A 14025-nucleotide genomic window follows, 5' to 3' on the forward strand; every position below is an offset into this window, starting at 1 on the left:
ATTTTTATTCACTTTAAAATTTCTTAATGTTATTCTTTTCAATATGAAATTCAATTTTATCCTGCTCAGGACTAAGTGATCACTTCCAATTTCAAATCCTTTATGCACTCTTGTGTCTTGCACCAGTGAGAAAACATCACTATCAACAACATAGTCAAAGACTTATCTTATTCCTTGCATCTTCTCTCCATGTGAATTTGTGCCCATTTTTATGTTGGAACATTGTGTTAGTAATAACCAGTCCGTGTCTGACAATCATTTCCTACTCTGCTATTTAGATTCTCAACAAGGACTAACTTTTCATTTTCATTGTGTCAGTTGCTTTCTCTAAAGCCTAAAAAAATTCCTCCACTGCTATCTTAGTAGAACCTTCTGTGGGACCATAGGCACAAATAAGTCTCATTGTCCAGTTCCCCCATTCTGATATTTGCCCACATCACTCTACTTGATACTGCCTGCCATTCAAGAAGATTATCCTTCTTTTTAGTGTTAAATTCTATAGCTACTCCTTTTCCTTGATTGTTATTGCCAGAATACAACATTTTGTATTTATTGCTCAGTAAGATCTCACCAGTTTTTGTCTTTTTTGTTTCAGTCATCCCTGTTATGTCAATCTGGTACTTATCTAATTCCTCAGCTAGCTCCATTTCTTTGCCTTTCAGGCTTCTTATGTTGATAGTGCTGATCTTGAACTCTGCCGATATTGAGTTGGGATGTGTTTCAAGATTTGTTTTGGTAGCTGAACAAATAAGGGCCTTGTTTAACTGGGAAGCCTCAACAGTGTGAAATTCTGTCATGTTTTACCAAGAATACAATTTGGTGTCAACTGTATTCCAAATTGCGAGCCCATCCTCATTCATTCAGTATCCAGGTAGATACCTAGCAGGGTGCACCACAAGAAGGTGAGGATTGGACATTAGGTCAAAGCCCTGGTTAGTTCTTCGCATTCATTTAAAGGCTATGTGGAGGTCAACTCTCAGTTGTACAGCTTTGATCCTTAAGCAACCCCTATATTGAAACTAACAATCATCATCATTGTAAACAAACAAGCAATTCAGAGAGATATAATTGAAAGCATACCACAATCCTTTAACACATTCGAAGGATCATAGGAAATATATAAAAAATCATTTCTGATATTTACCTAGGATGGCAATTTAAACATTCAATTGATTGAGGCCATCATTCTAATCTGAATTACATTTCACAGGGCTTTGGAATTTTATTTGAAAAGGTGTTCATATTAAAAATTGCATCTTTGGCGAAGGTGAGCGTGTTGCAAAGGATACTGTATTTAGTCTTACTAAGACAAAACTTTAGAGATTTAAGGTAATCAGTATAGTATTGATGTTTGCTAATCCCTTATTTTCCACAGAATAGTCACTGTTCTGTCTGTCTGTCCTCATTATACTGCTAACAAGGTTAATCAGATTCCTTGTTAACAAGGAATCTGATTAACCCCAGCTAGAGATAGAGGCAAAAGTTTGTCTTTTGCAGTTGATAAGAGATTAGAAGTTTTGTCGGTACACAGTCATGTGGGTATTCGATGAAACTTCTTTAACATCACTATTATTTACAACTCTTGAATAAGCTGTGAGAAAACTGAACTGGGAGAAATGAAGATTAATGTTGATGTGGAATACATCAGCAATCTACAATTTGCTTATGATGATGATGATGATATACTAATAGCAATATCACCAGAAGAATTAAAACAGATGATTGTTGATTTAAATGATATAGGTCTAGACGTAGAGGTCTACAAGTAAATATGCAAAAATCGAAAATGATTTATGATGGAATAGAAAGAAAACAAATTGAAATAGTGAGTTCATACGAATATCTAGCGAAAATCAGGCAACATGAGTTTGGTAATGAAATATCACTTAGAATAACAACAGGATGGGAAGTTTTTAATCATAATTTAGAGATATGTTTAAACATAATTTACCAGCATGCTTAAAAAGCAAGATTTATAACCACTGTGTTCTGCAACAATACTCGATAGTAGCAAAGCTAGGAGCCTTACTTGAAGACAGTTAAAGAGACTGAAAACAACAGAGCAAAATGTGGAAAGAGCTATTTTGTGAATAATAAGGGGATAATGAAACAAACAAAGGTAATGGATATTGCAACAGTAATAAAATGTAATAAATGGCACTGGGCGGGGCAATCGATGAGAATGTCTGACAACAGATGAACACCAAAAACTGGACATCAGAGTAGGCAGGCTAATAGTAAGATGGGGATGGTGGTGATGATGAGATAAAAATAAATTAAGGACATTTATGGCATAGAGATGTACAAGATCAGCTAAAATGGAATAAACATGGAGAAGCATTTGTCCAGCCGTGGACTGAAGAAAGTGTTGATGATGATCTGATTTATTAAATCAGATGAATAGACTAATTTGGAGGAAAATTGTTGATTGGAGATGTAAACTTATTCATGTAGTGCTCTGATAGTAGCCTGAATATGTACCCATTGAGGGTACATATCAGGAAGTTGATGATAATGAAAAACAAATATACCATTGTAATTATTCCTGCTGACAGACTGGATGCCTCTTGACTAATGTTGAGACCAGCATACCAGAACATGCTTTTGCCTTTGTACCTAAAACCATTCTATATTTTGATCGTTTGCATAATATTAAATGCAATCTTTCTGTTTTTGAAAGACCGGACCACACAGAATAATAGACTATGCTTTGAAGTTGCTGTTTTACTATTTAAATCCAAGTTACTACCTTGTAATTTATTTTTAACTGAATTCATTGTACTTCTTGCACTGAGACAAAAGAATCACATATCTTTCAAAAGCAGATAAAAAGAAAAGCCACAGTGGTGTCATGGATAAGGAAAACTAAAAGGAAGAGAGACTTCCTCTTACAGAATTACTTCTAACATTCATTCTTGATGAAGTTGTTAGCTAGGATGACAGTACAGAGAAGAAACACTCTCTCATTCTGGGAGGATTTCTTACAGAAGCCTGCATTACCATTGATATGTCTGGATCCTGTCCTCTTCATAGGATTTAAGAAGATTATACCACTTTATGATCAGGTATGTGTGTGTTAAGGCTGCAGATGAAAAACCATGATTTGGATGTGGTGCAAGCCTATGCACCTAATCTGGAGTCAGAATACTCTGCCTTCCTAGAGGAGTGGATGCTGCTTTTGACAGAGTCTCAGACATGGAATCAGTCCTGCTAATGGGTGACTTCAATGCACATGTTGGAACAGATCACCAGATATGGAGGGGTGTGATTGGGAGGAACGGCACCCCTGACCTTAACGCGAATGGGTTGAAATTATTGGACTTCTGCTGTACTAACAGCTTGTCCATAATGAATACCTTCTTCCAGCACCGAGAAGTCCATAAGTATACCTGGTACAGGGATACACTAGAACAAAGGTCTCTGATTGACTTCTTCTTTATAGTCTCAGCAGACCTATTTTCCTCAGTGTTGGACGTTCGTGTGAGAAGAGGGACAGAACTGCCAACTGACCACCACCTTGTTGTGTGCACTCTACGGCTGCAGAAACCAGATGCTACCATCAACGCTGGTAGGCCTGAGCAGCTATACCGCGTGAAATGGGAGACATTGGAAAATGAGGCTGTGAGGAAGAAATTTGCAGATGACATTTCCTCCAGGTTCAAAGAGATTCCCAAGCATACTGTAGATGTTGAGGAGGAGTGGAAGCTGTTCAGAACAGCTGCCATTGCCTCTGCACTCTCATGCTGTGCTGAAAGCGGCTCGGCGTGGCAACGGGCAGTGAGAAAAGGACACCTTGGTGGAACCAAGAAGTCCAAAAAAACTGTCCAGGCAAAAAAAGAGTCCTACCTAACATGGCTTAGGTTCAGATCACCTGAGATGCATTTGCGGTATGCTGAGGCACGAAAAACTGCTGCTGAGGCAGTAAAGACAGCAAAGCAGAAGGCTTGGGAATCCTTTGGAGAAAGATTAGACTCATCCTATGCAAATGCAAACAAAGTATTCTGGCAGACCATCCGCTGCCTTTGAGGGAGGAAATCATGCACAGCAAGGGCAATTAAGGCCTCTGATGGTGCACTTTTAACAACCGAGAAGGATATCCTCCACAGATGGAGGGAATACTTTGAGAGCCTTCTTAACCCAGGTGGCCCAGCAGTTGTGGACATCCAAGAGGTGCAGATCGGTGCAATGACTAGTCTCACAGCAGAAGAGGTCCATTTAGCAATAAAATCGCTAAAATTGGGCAAGGCTGCTGGCGATGATGAAATTCGGCCCGAAATGCTAAAAGCTTTAAATCGAGACGGTGTTCTCTGGCTGACTCGAGTGTGTCAGGCTGTTTGGATATCTGGGCGAGCACCAAAGCAATGGCAGACAGGCATAATAATATCAGTCTTTAAGAAGGGCGACCAGAAGGATTGCAGTAACTATCGTGACATCTCTCTGCTCATCCTGCCTGGGAAAGTATATGCTAAGTGCTTGGAAAGACGGTGCAGGAGCATAGTTGAGTCAAAGTTCCAGGAAGAACAATGTGGCTTTCGTCCTGGTAGAAGCACAACGGACAAAATCTTCACTTTAAGGCAAGTCTTTGAGAAATCTTGGGAATATGCCAAGAATGTCTACACATGTTTTGTAGACTTGGAGAAGGCATATGACCGGGTTCTTCGGGATAAGCTTTGGCAAGTAATACAGGAGTATGGAGTGGATGGCCAACTATTAGCTGCCATCAAGTCCCTGTATGAATGCTCAGAGTTTTGTGTCAGGGTAAACAGCACAAAGTCTGAACCTTTCACAGTGTCCGTTGACCTCCGTCAAGGGTGTGTTCTGTCACCTCTCCTTTTCATAATATTTATGGACTGGATTGATAGGCACAGCCGAGGCAGTGAGTGTGTCAGAATTGGAAGATGTAGCATTGGACGTCTGCTTTTTGCAGATGACCTCCAGCGAACCCTGGATAGGTTTGTAGCTGTTTGTGCAGACACTGGAAAGAAGATCAGTGTGGCCAAAACTGAAACATTTGTGGTCTCAAGACAACCATCCCATTGCACTCTATATGTAAGTGGAGTTCCAATGAGGCAGGTGGAGAAGTTTAAATACCTTGGGTCCATATCCACAAATGATGGAAAATGGGACGTAGAGCTAGATACTCGAATTGGCTTAGCAAGCTCAATATTGTGGGAGCTTGGCTGTTCGGTAGTATTGAAGCAGGAGTTAAGCCAGAAGGCAAAGCTGGCTGTCTTCAATACAGTCTATGTCCCCATTCTCACCTATGGTCATGAGAGTTGGGTAATGACCGAAAGAATGTGGACACGAATCCAAGCGGCTGAAATGAGATTCCTTCAAGGGGTTGCAGGGCTGACAAGACTCGACAGAGCCAGAAGCTCTGCAATTCGGGAAACCCTCAATGCTCAACTGCTGCTTCTCCGTGTTGAGAGATCACAGTTACGTTGGTACGGACACCTGGTCAGAATGCCACAAGAGAGGCTCCCTCAGCAGGCCCTCTTTGCCAAACCAGAGGGTGGGAGGCCAACTGGAAGGCCAAGGACTGGCTGGATAGATTATATCCAAAACCTTGGGTGGACACGTTTGGGAATCCCACCAGAACACCTGAGCTTGGTGGCAGAGGATCGTGACCATTGTAAGTTCCTCTTGCAGCTGTTGCCCCCACAACCCAATTAGGAAAGGTGGGCCTTGAAGATGTGTGTATGTATGTATGTATCTTAATTACTATCTTGTTATATTATCTCTCATCCCTTTACTGAATATTGTATCTTAGCTAAAACCTATTCCTTCAGTGTTCTATCATTCCAATAGATCACTTGTGCAAATCCTACAAACAAAGAGAATGCCTTAGGTGAATTTTCCTTGGTTGCAATTCTGGAGTTAACTCCTTTTCAGAATTAAGAAAAATTTATTTTTTGAAGCTGCACCATCATCTTAATTCCTATACAAGAGAAATCTCCTTGTCAGAGAGTTAACATGCAAACTGTCACACGATCTTGAAATCTAGTAATCAACAAGCCCTTAAATTACTTTCTTCAATTAGCAGTCGTAACCAGTTCCCCCCACGCTTGAATTTTTTTAATACAAGTTCTAATTTAAGCAAGCGATAGTTTGAGAAATCAGGCAATTTATTTAGGTAAAGAAAACAAGAATGTTTATTCATTCTAAAGTATTGTACATAGTAATCAAAGTTATTCTAAACATAAAAATTTTGTTCCTGCAGGTAACACCAATCTATCAGACAAGATCTAATTACATTTAAAGCGTTACACTAAAAGACATCAGCAAATCAAACTGTCCTATTCTCGTTCACTTATCGCAGCTATGCAAGTGAATAACTGCTCAATATCCAAAGATTAGATTATAACACACTGAAAATGATTCAAGGACAATATATGTTACAATATACTTCTAGAATTACAACAATTTACCACAGGTTAAAGTACTCAGTCCTGTCATATATTAGCAAGTCCTGTCACTTATTACATTAGCACATTAACTCTTCCTAGCTCTGTTCACTGTTCAATGGACAAATAAAAGGTTTTATGTTACCGACCAAGTGGACTAAGCAGGAATTTCCTCCCGATCAATCTTTGCTGACTCCTCTCGGTTTCCTTGATCTGCTACCTGTTGTCCTCCGATTTTGCTAACTAGTGATTACGTTCACGAATCACTCCTCTGCCGATGATTGCGATACTACTCTGATGGATGTTTACACGTGGTTCTGCATAAAGCTGTGGTCTTCACTGGCTGTTTGGTTGTGCCGCTGCTATGCCTGGACCAGACCACTACTTGACTGTGTGGCCATCGTTGACCATCTTTCTTCCCGTGCGCACGAATGACTTCAACCGGAACCAAGGGGAGAGAGGCACAAACCAAAAAAAAATCCCAAGCTCGTGCCGCAAAATCTTTTATATCCTTCACGGCTGCTCTCCCTGCTACGTCACCGATTGCTGATGGTACCTAAGCATTTTGCAGTCTGTGCTATCTTCTCTCTGATATGTCTCCTACGTGGGTGCCTTGGACTTCACATCGCAGTTGCCTGGGGTCATGTCTATAAGCCGATTAAACTAATGTGAACTTTGCTCTAACTTTCTTGTTCCAGTGTAACCTTTACAAAGACATTTATGATTATTGTCTATTATTTACAGGACAGTTTACAATATAACACGTACAAAATTTCATTAAGAAAGTATTATTATATTATTTACAAAATCACTTACACCTATGTACAAGCATTTTTTGGGGGGAATTTTGCATCTTAGTTAAATCCCGAATGAAATGCCAAATAATAAATTAAACCTTTCATTCCAGACTTAACGATAGGCATTCCACTACTGACAAAACATGTCTCTTATTAGTTTTATAGTTGTTGCTCTTCTTTTAGTAAAAGACTTGTTGATCCAACTCCAATCATTCAGTTGGGTACACAAACCTTGTTCTGGTGATTTTGAGCTAGCGCATTGTATTTTTCTTTTCTTTTATTTTCATGTTGCACCAGAATTCAATCATGTTTTGTTTTTATAATCAGCACTCATCTCACCAACCTTAATGGTTCATTACTCCTTAACTTGAGAAACATATCGCAGACCAACCATGAATCTGTCAGTGCTCTTGCCTGTTGTTTTATAAGCAGCATTTCATTCTCCCCCTCTTATCACTTATTATCTGAGTAGTGTTTTCCATGTCCTTTTTCTGGATACACAACTTCTAGGGTTGTTAGGCTCCTCTGAGGCATTGAGACACTGCTTCTTGCTTATTTGAAGACCTAGCATTCAGACACATACTTTAGTTTCCAATGGAAATATTGTAGTATTCCTTTTTTTTCCCCTTTCACCTTTTCTCTTGCATGTAATGTGAATTGTACACTGAACAGTGTGTGAAACATATTTCAGGCTTCCACATGCTTTTATAACATTATACTTAATGTTAAATCATAGTGTTAATGAACTTTACTGTGACCACATTTGCAACATATTTTCAGAATGTTTTTTTATGAGAACTGTGAATGTGAAATGTTGAAATGCTTTTAAAGACAATCACACCCATGAAAGACTGTAAATATGATATATTAATACTTTGGATGGGTTATGCTAGTCACTAGATGTACTTTAAGCCACATAAACTGTCCAGGACGATCTCATGCTTGATAGTGAAAATCATGTGCTTCATGTAGAAATCATAACCTATAGATTAAAGGGTGGAAGTGTTTAATTCAGGCTTTGAGAGAGCACTTGCAATAGATTAATGTAAGACAAGAGCCCTGTTCCAGTGACCAAACAAGATGCTTTTTTTTTCCTACTTTTGCCTGTAGTAAGCAAGATCAAGGTTTTATGTTAAGCTTTGATTTTTTTCAATAATAAACTATAGAAACAGAGGGAAAACTCATGTTAAAACTTATTTATTATAGAATTTTTGCTTAAGTGTTATAGGCATCTTCAGTACAAGATTATAGAACAGCAATCAAACAATTCTAAAAAGCACCACCTTAGTAGCTAATGAAAGATAACAAATGGTCAATTTCCCAACTTTAATAAAATAAAATTAATAAAAATAAATAGTTAGGAAAGATTAGAGCAGATTTAAAGTTGTAGACTATCAGATGTGTTTAAGTTAGGAATAGTGGGGTAAAGCTTCACACATTTCTTTATAAAGATGTTCTCTGAGGAAATGACCTTTATGAAGGACTTTTCTTGTTCCAGTGCTCAGCAAGTCCAGACTGTTCAAGCTCATATTTAATATAAGATTTGTGTTCTTCTAAGGGGAAAAAAAAAGGCAGATCTTCCAGGGTGTCTAAAATAAGATAGGAAGCAAGAGTAAGAATCTGGTAGATGCCTGGAAAAATCTATGGCGGACGCTTGTCCTTAGGCAAGGTGAGAATGGTGGAGATTTTTATGATGGGGCAAAAGGCAACAAGAATATTCTGTGGCATCAAAACTTTTGCCATGTATTCAGAAATGCCTAGCACCTAAGGGATAGGAATGTGAGTTATTTCTTATGGATTGGAAGAGGAAGATGTGCCATAACTGTTAAATGTTTTTTTTTTTAAGGAAAGAATCCTTAAAGCAAACCATTTGATAACAAGATTGACTTAATATGTTGTAATTTTTCTATAAAAGTTTGTCAGAAGAACATAAAGAACAATGCAACAAGGTCTTAATAGTTTCAGCCTTTTGAGAAAGATGGTGAGATCCAGTATGACAGCCTATATTTCAACGTTTAGGAAGAACACTCATATAGTTTCTTCCTAAAAGTTGAAAATTTTAAGCTTCCATCTGATTGACGAAGAATTAGATCTAAAACGACTATTTCATTGACTATTTATTTTTCTAAAAATAATTGGATCCTTGGATGAATGCATTTAATTTGGAAAGAAACTGCTGTAACTCAGAGGAAGAGCCATTCCAAATTGCAAAAATATCATTCATGTATCCGTATCAACATGTAGGTCTAGGTGAAGTGTTATCAAAAATACATTCTTCAAAGTGGTCCATGAAGTTGGCGATGGTAGGAGAAATAGGACTGCTCATAGCATTTCTTTCAATATGTTGATAAAATTTGTTTTTAAAGGTGATATAATCAGAATGTATAACAAAATCTAATAGTTTAACAATTTCTAAAAGAAATTCTTCTTGAAGTAATTCTATGGTGTCTGATGAAGGAATATTAGTAAACAAGGATGTAATATCTAAGCTGATTGATCATACATCGGAAAGGCGATGAAAATCACAAATTTTATTTTTAAAATCCAAAGTGCTTTTTATATAAAGTTGATCTTCCATTAGAGATTGCAAGTAAATTGGATAAGTATTTTGGTGTCTTTTAAGTGGGACATGCTATACAGTCAACAACTGGGCTTTAAGAAATACCTGGTTTGTAAACTTTTGGTAGACCACATAATCTATGTTGATGATCATAGAAGGTTTTAAGCTTTTTTCCTTTGCTCATTACACTAATCAGAAAACTTATCAATAAGTGATTTTTTATTTATCTGACTATAAGTAGGATCAGAAGCAAATAATAGGCCCAAAATAATAGATTTTTCTATAATATTCTTTCTTATCCTGAACAACAACAACAGCCTTTCCTTTGTCAGATTTAGTAATAATTAACTTGTTATTCTTCAAGTACTTCAGCACTTTAAATTCAGAAAAAGAAAGAAAGATTGGGACAAAGGAAGCTTAGCAGTAAAAGGAATTTTTGCACTTTAAATCCTTTTACTGTTTCAGGAGATAAGGATTGAAGGGCAATATCTATGCTGTGCAAAATATTCTTAATAGGTATCTTTTTTTTTTTTTTTTTTGGAGAAATGGCTTTCATGTCCATTAGATAAAACAATATGTTCATCCTTTGTTAATGAACCAAAAACCAAAAGTTTTACAACTACTGTGTATTTATAGAAAAATAGTAGAAAAATCTTTACCTTTCTCACTTCTCCTAAGGACAAACTCCCAATCATCCAGGCATATACCAGATTCCTTGCCCTTGTGGGTTATCTTATTTTGGACAAATAGGAAGATCTGCTTTTATTCAGCTAGAAGAACACAAGTCTTATATAAACACCATAAACCCTGTAACTACCTCTCAACAGTTTAAACATCATGAGCCTGAACAGTCTGGACTTACGGAGCATGCTATATGCACTAGACATAGTTCATTATGAACAAGACAGGAGTCCATAAATATTATTTTCCCCCATAGAATGGCTTTATAAAGAAACATGTGAAACTTTACTTCACTGTCCTAACTTAAAAGATCTGTTGGTCTATGTCTATCCTCTTTATGGGAGATAGTATTTTTTAAATCAGCTAATCTGAATTAAAAAGTACTGTCATACATTCATACAAATGTATGAATGTATCACACAATTTTCATTCATACATGAAACATAAAAATGAAAATTGTGTGATATTTCACATCACAACCTTTCACCTTAAGTAGACGGCCATGCAAAAATGAAATTTTACATTCTTTAAATTTAATAAATCATTTAATTTTCTTCTTCTTTGAGTGCCATCTCCTATCGGAGGTCGGCGACCACCTTGGCAAATTTTGAGCGATTCTCAGCTATTCTGAGCAGTCTCTCAGAGTTCATACCAGTCCACTGTCTGATATCTGCCAGCCAAGATTTTCTTCATCTTCCTTGTCCTCTTCTTCCATTTATCTTCCCTTTTATAATCAATTGAAGTATCTTATATTTTTCATTACGAAGTAGGTGACCAAGATATGCAGTTTTCCTTCTTTTTATGGTATCTAAAAGTTCATGTGATTTCCCCATTTGTTTCAGTACTTCCTGATCGGATTTTTAATCCCATGGACAGCAAAATCCCATGGATTTTGCTGTCCATGGGATTTTTAACATTCGTCTGTATAACCACATCTCAAAGGCTTCAAGTCTTTTTATTGATGTTGTCTTCAAGGTCCAAGTTTCTGCACCGTACAGCAGTACAGACCATACATAGCATTTAACCATGTGTACTCTAAGTTTAAACTGCGGTTACACAGTGTTGATTTCATCAAGAGAAAATTTTTTCTTGCCATTTCAATTCTAACTTTGATTTCCATTTCTGGATTGCAATCTTCATTTAACCAGCATCCGAGATATTTAAACTTTGCCACTCTTTCTATTTGTTTCCTATTTAAAGAAAGTGCTAAATTAAGAATTGATTTCTTACTTAGAAACCAATTTTGAAGATCCTGATTTTGAAGATCCTGAATATTGTCAGCCAGAAGAGCTGTATCATCGGCATATCGGATGTTACTGATGATTTCACCATTTACACTAATCCTTTCCTTTCTTCCTTCCAAGACTTTGAAATATGGTTTCTGAGTAGATGTTAAAAAGAAGAGGTGACAGTACACATCCCTGCCTTACTCCTCGTTTGATGTTAATGGAGTCTGTAATAATGTCATCAACTTGAACAGATGCCTTTTGGTTCCAATATAAGTTTTCAATGATCCTGATGTCTTTACCATCTAATCCAATTCTTTTTAATAGTACAATCATTTTAGCATGTTGGACTTTGTCAAATGCTTTCTCGAAGTCGATGAAGCAAATGAATATTATCTTGTTTTGGTCAATACATTTTTGAAATAAGATCTGAGAACAGAAAAGGGCCTCTCTTGTTCCAAAGCCGTTTCTAAAGCCAAATTGGGTATCACTGATGGTGTCTTCACATTTTCTGTATATTCTTTTTTGAATTATTTTCAGAAACATTTTGAGAACGTGACTCATTAGGCTGATCATTCTATAGCCATTACAAGTTTTCGCATTTACTTTTTTAGGTAGCATGATGAAGGTCGACTGTAACCAGTCTTGAGGGATTATGCCTGTATCGTAGATCTTATTAAATAGCTTTACTAATATGTTAATGTTGTCACCTTCTAATAACTTTACTATTTCTGCCGGTATTCTATGTGGTCCTAGGGCTTTACCATTTTTAGCTGAGTTCAATGCACATTCTACCTCTGATTTTAGAATGCATGGACCTTTCATATGTTCATAAGTATTTTCTGGGTTCTGTCTGTCATCAGCGCAGATCATATAAAAATCATAATCCAACAAAATATACAGAGGTCTCTTTCATCTTTTTGTGTAGATTAAAATTGTCATGTTTTTCCTGTAGAATTTCTATTTCTTTACATTTTTCATTCATCCAGATTTCTTTTGCTTTTTTGATCTTGTGTTTAATTATTTTCTGAACCTCTGTATATTTTGTTGGATTATGATTTTTATATGATCTGCGTTGATCCATGAGAGAAAGAATTTCATCAATCATCCAATCTTTCTTTTTTACTGCTCTATTAGGACATTTAATTTTAGATGGGTTTAAAAAACAGAAAACATGGCATAAAAATGAGATAAAAAAATTGCTCTTATTTCCTTAAATAACAAAATAAAATAAAATGAATAAAAATTGAGCAGTTCTCAGATGTGCACTGTAGACTAAAATACACAAACATTATTCAATAAAAAATGAAAACGCTTGAGAACAGGAACCAAACCTTGGAGGTTCAGTGGCAAATTCTGAAAAAAAAAAAAAAAACATTGATTGATTCAGCCAGAGAGGCATATAGTGAGGTTGTCTGCAAGGATAGAAAAATCAGAATTCCATGATGGACACAGGAAGTTAAAGAGGCAGTGAAGCAAAAGAAATAATGAAATAATAATAATAATAATTATTATTATTCAGGCTTCCATGGAGTCAAAAGACTCATCATGGGAGGTCCTTCCTAGGAAACACAAAGTCTATCAAACCACTCCTTGAATTCATTGACCGTTCTTGCTCTTACCACTATCAGGCAGTGCACTCCATGATTTAACCACCCTCCATGCAAAGAAACCATTCCTCACCCTCTTGCTCGCAGCTTCCTTTTACAACTTCCAGGGGCTCCTCGTCATTGCTCCTTCCACTGTTCCATGAAGTGAAAGAACTCCCCATTGTCAACCCTGTAACTACCTCTGAACAGTTTAAAAGTCTCAATCATGTCACCTCTCCTTCTATCTACCAAACTCTGCAGTCCACATTTCCTCAGCTGATCCTCATAATTAACATTGTACAGTCCTGAAACCATCTTTATCTGCCTCTGTACCCTTTCCACAGTTAATTTATCCTCTTCAAATCCTAAGGGCCAAATTTGAGAACAGTAGTCCAAGTGTGGTCTGATCAGGGTCTTATACAATGGAATGATAACTTTATCTCTGCAGGTCAACATCCCTCTCAGTATTGTAGCAATCCTCTGAGTTACCTTCACCATTTTTGCAATATGTTCCCTGAATTTCAGTTTTCTATCAATCATCACCTCCACAGATCTCTTGTCTTCCCTACTTCCTCCAGTACAGCTCCTCCAATAGTACGCAGCCTTCCATCGATGTGTCCCAAACATCAAGACCTTACATTTTGCTGCATTAAACTGACCCCCCCCCCCCATTCCTTTGCCCATCTGCCTAGTTTATTCAAATCCTCTTACAGGGCTACCGTATCTGCACTATTATTAATAATCCTTCCCAGCTTGACATTATCTGCA

At 37.1% G+C, this 14025-nt stretch overlaps 1 protein-coding gene across 17 annotated transcripts in view; it reads left to right on the forward strand.

Moving 5' to 3' along the window:
- The window catches only part of LOC150100204 (uncharacterized), a 566343-nt gene that overhangs the window by 383460 nt on the left and 168858 nt on the right, over positions 1-14025 (forward strand). The window lies entirely within an intron of this gene.

The sequence above is a fragment of the Typopeltis vanoorti genome, chromosome 13, assembly GCF_054136105.1.
Source record: "Typopeltis vanoorti isolate ZY-2024b chromosome 13, IOZ_Tvanoo_1.0, whole genome shotgun sequence".
Lineage (NCBI taxonomy): Eukaryota > Metazoa > Arthropoda > Arachnida > Uropygi > Thelyphonidae > Typopeltis > Typopeltis vanoorti.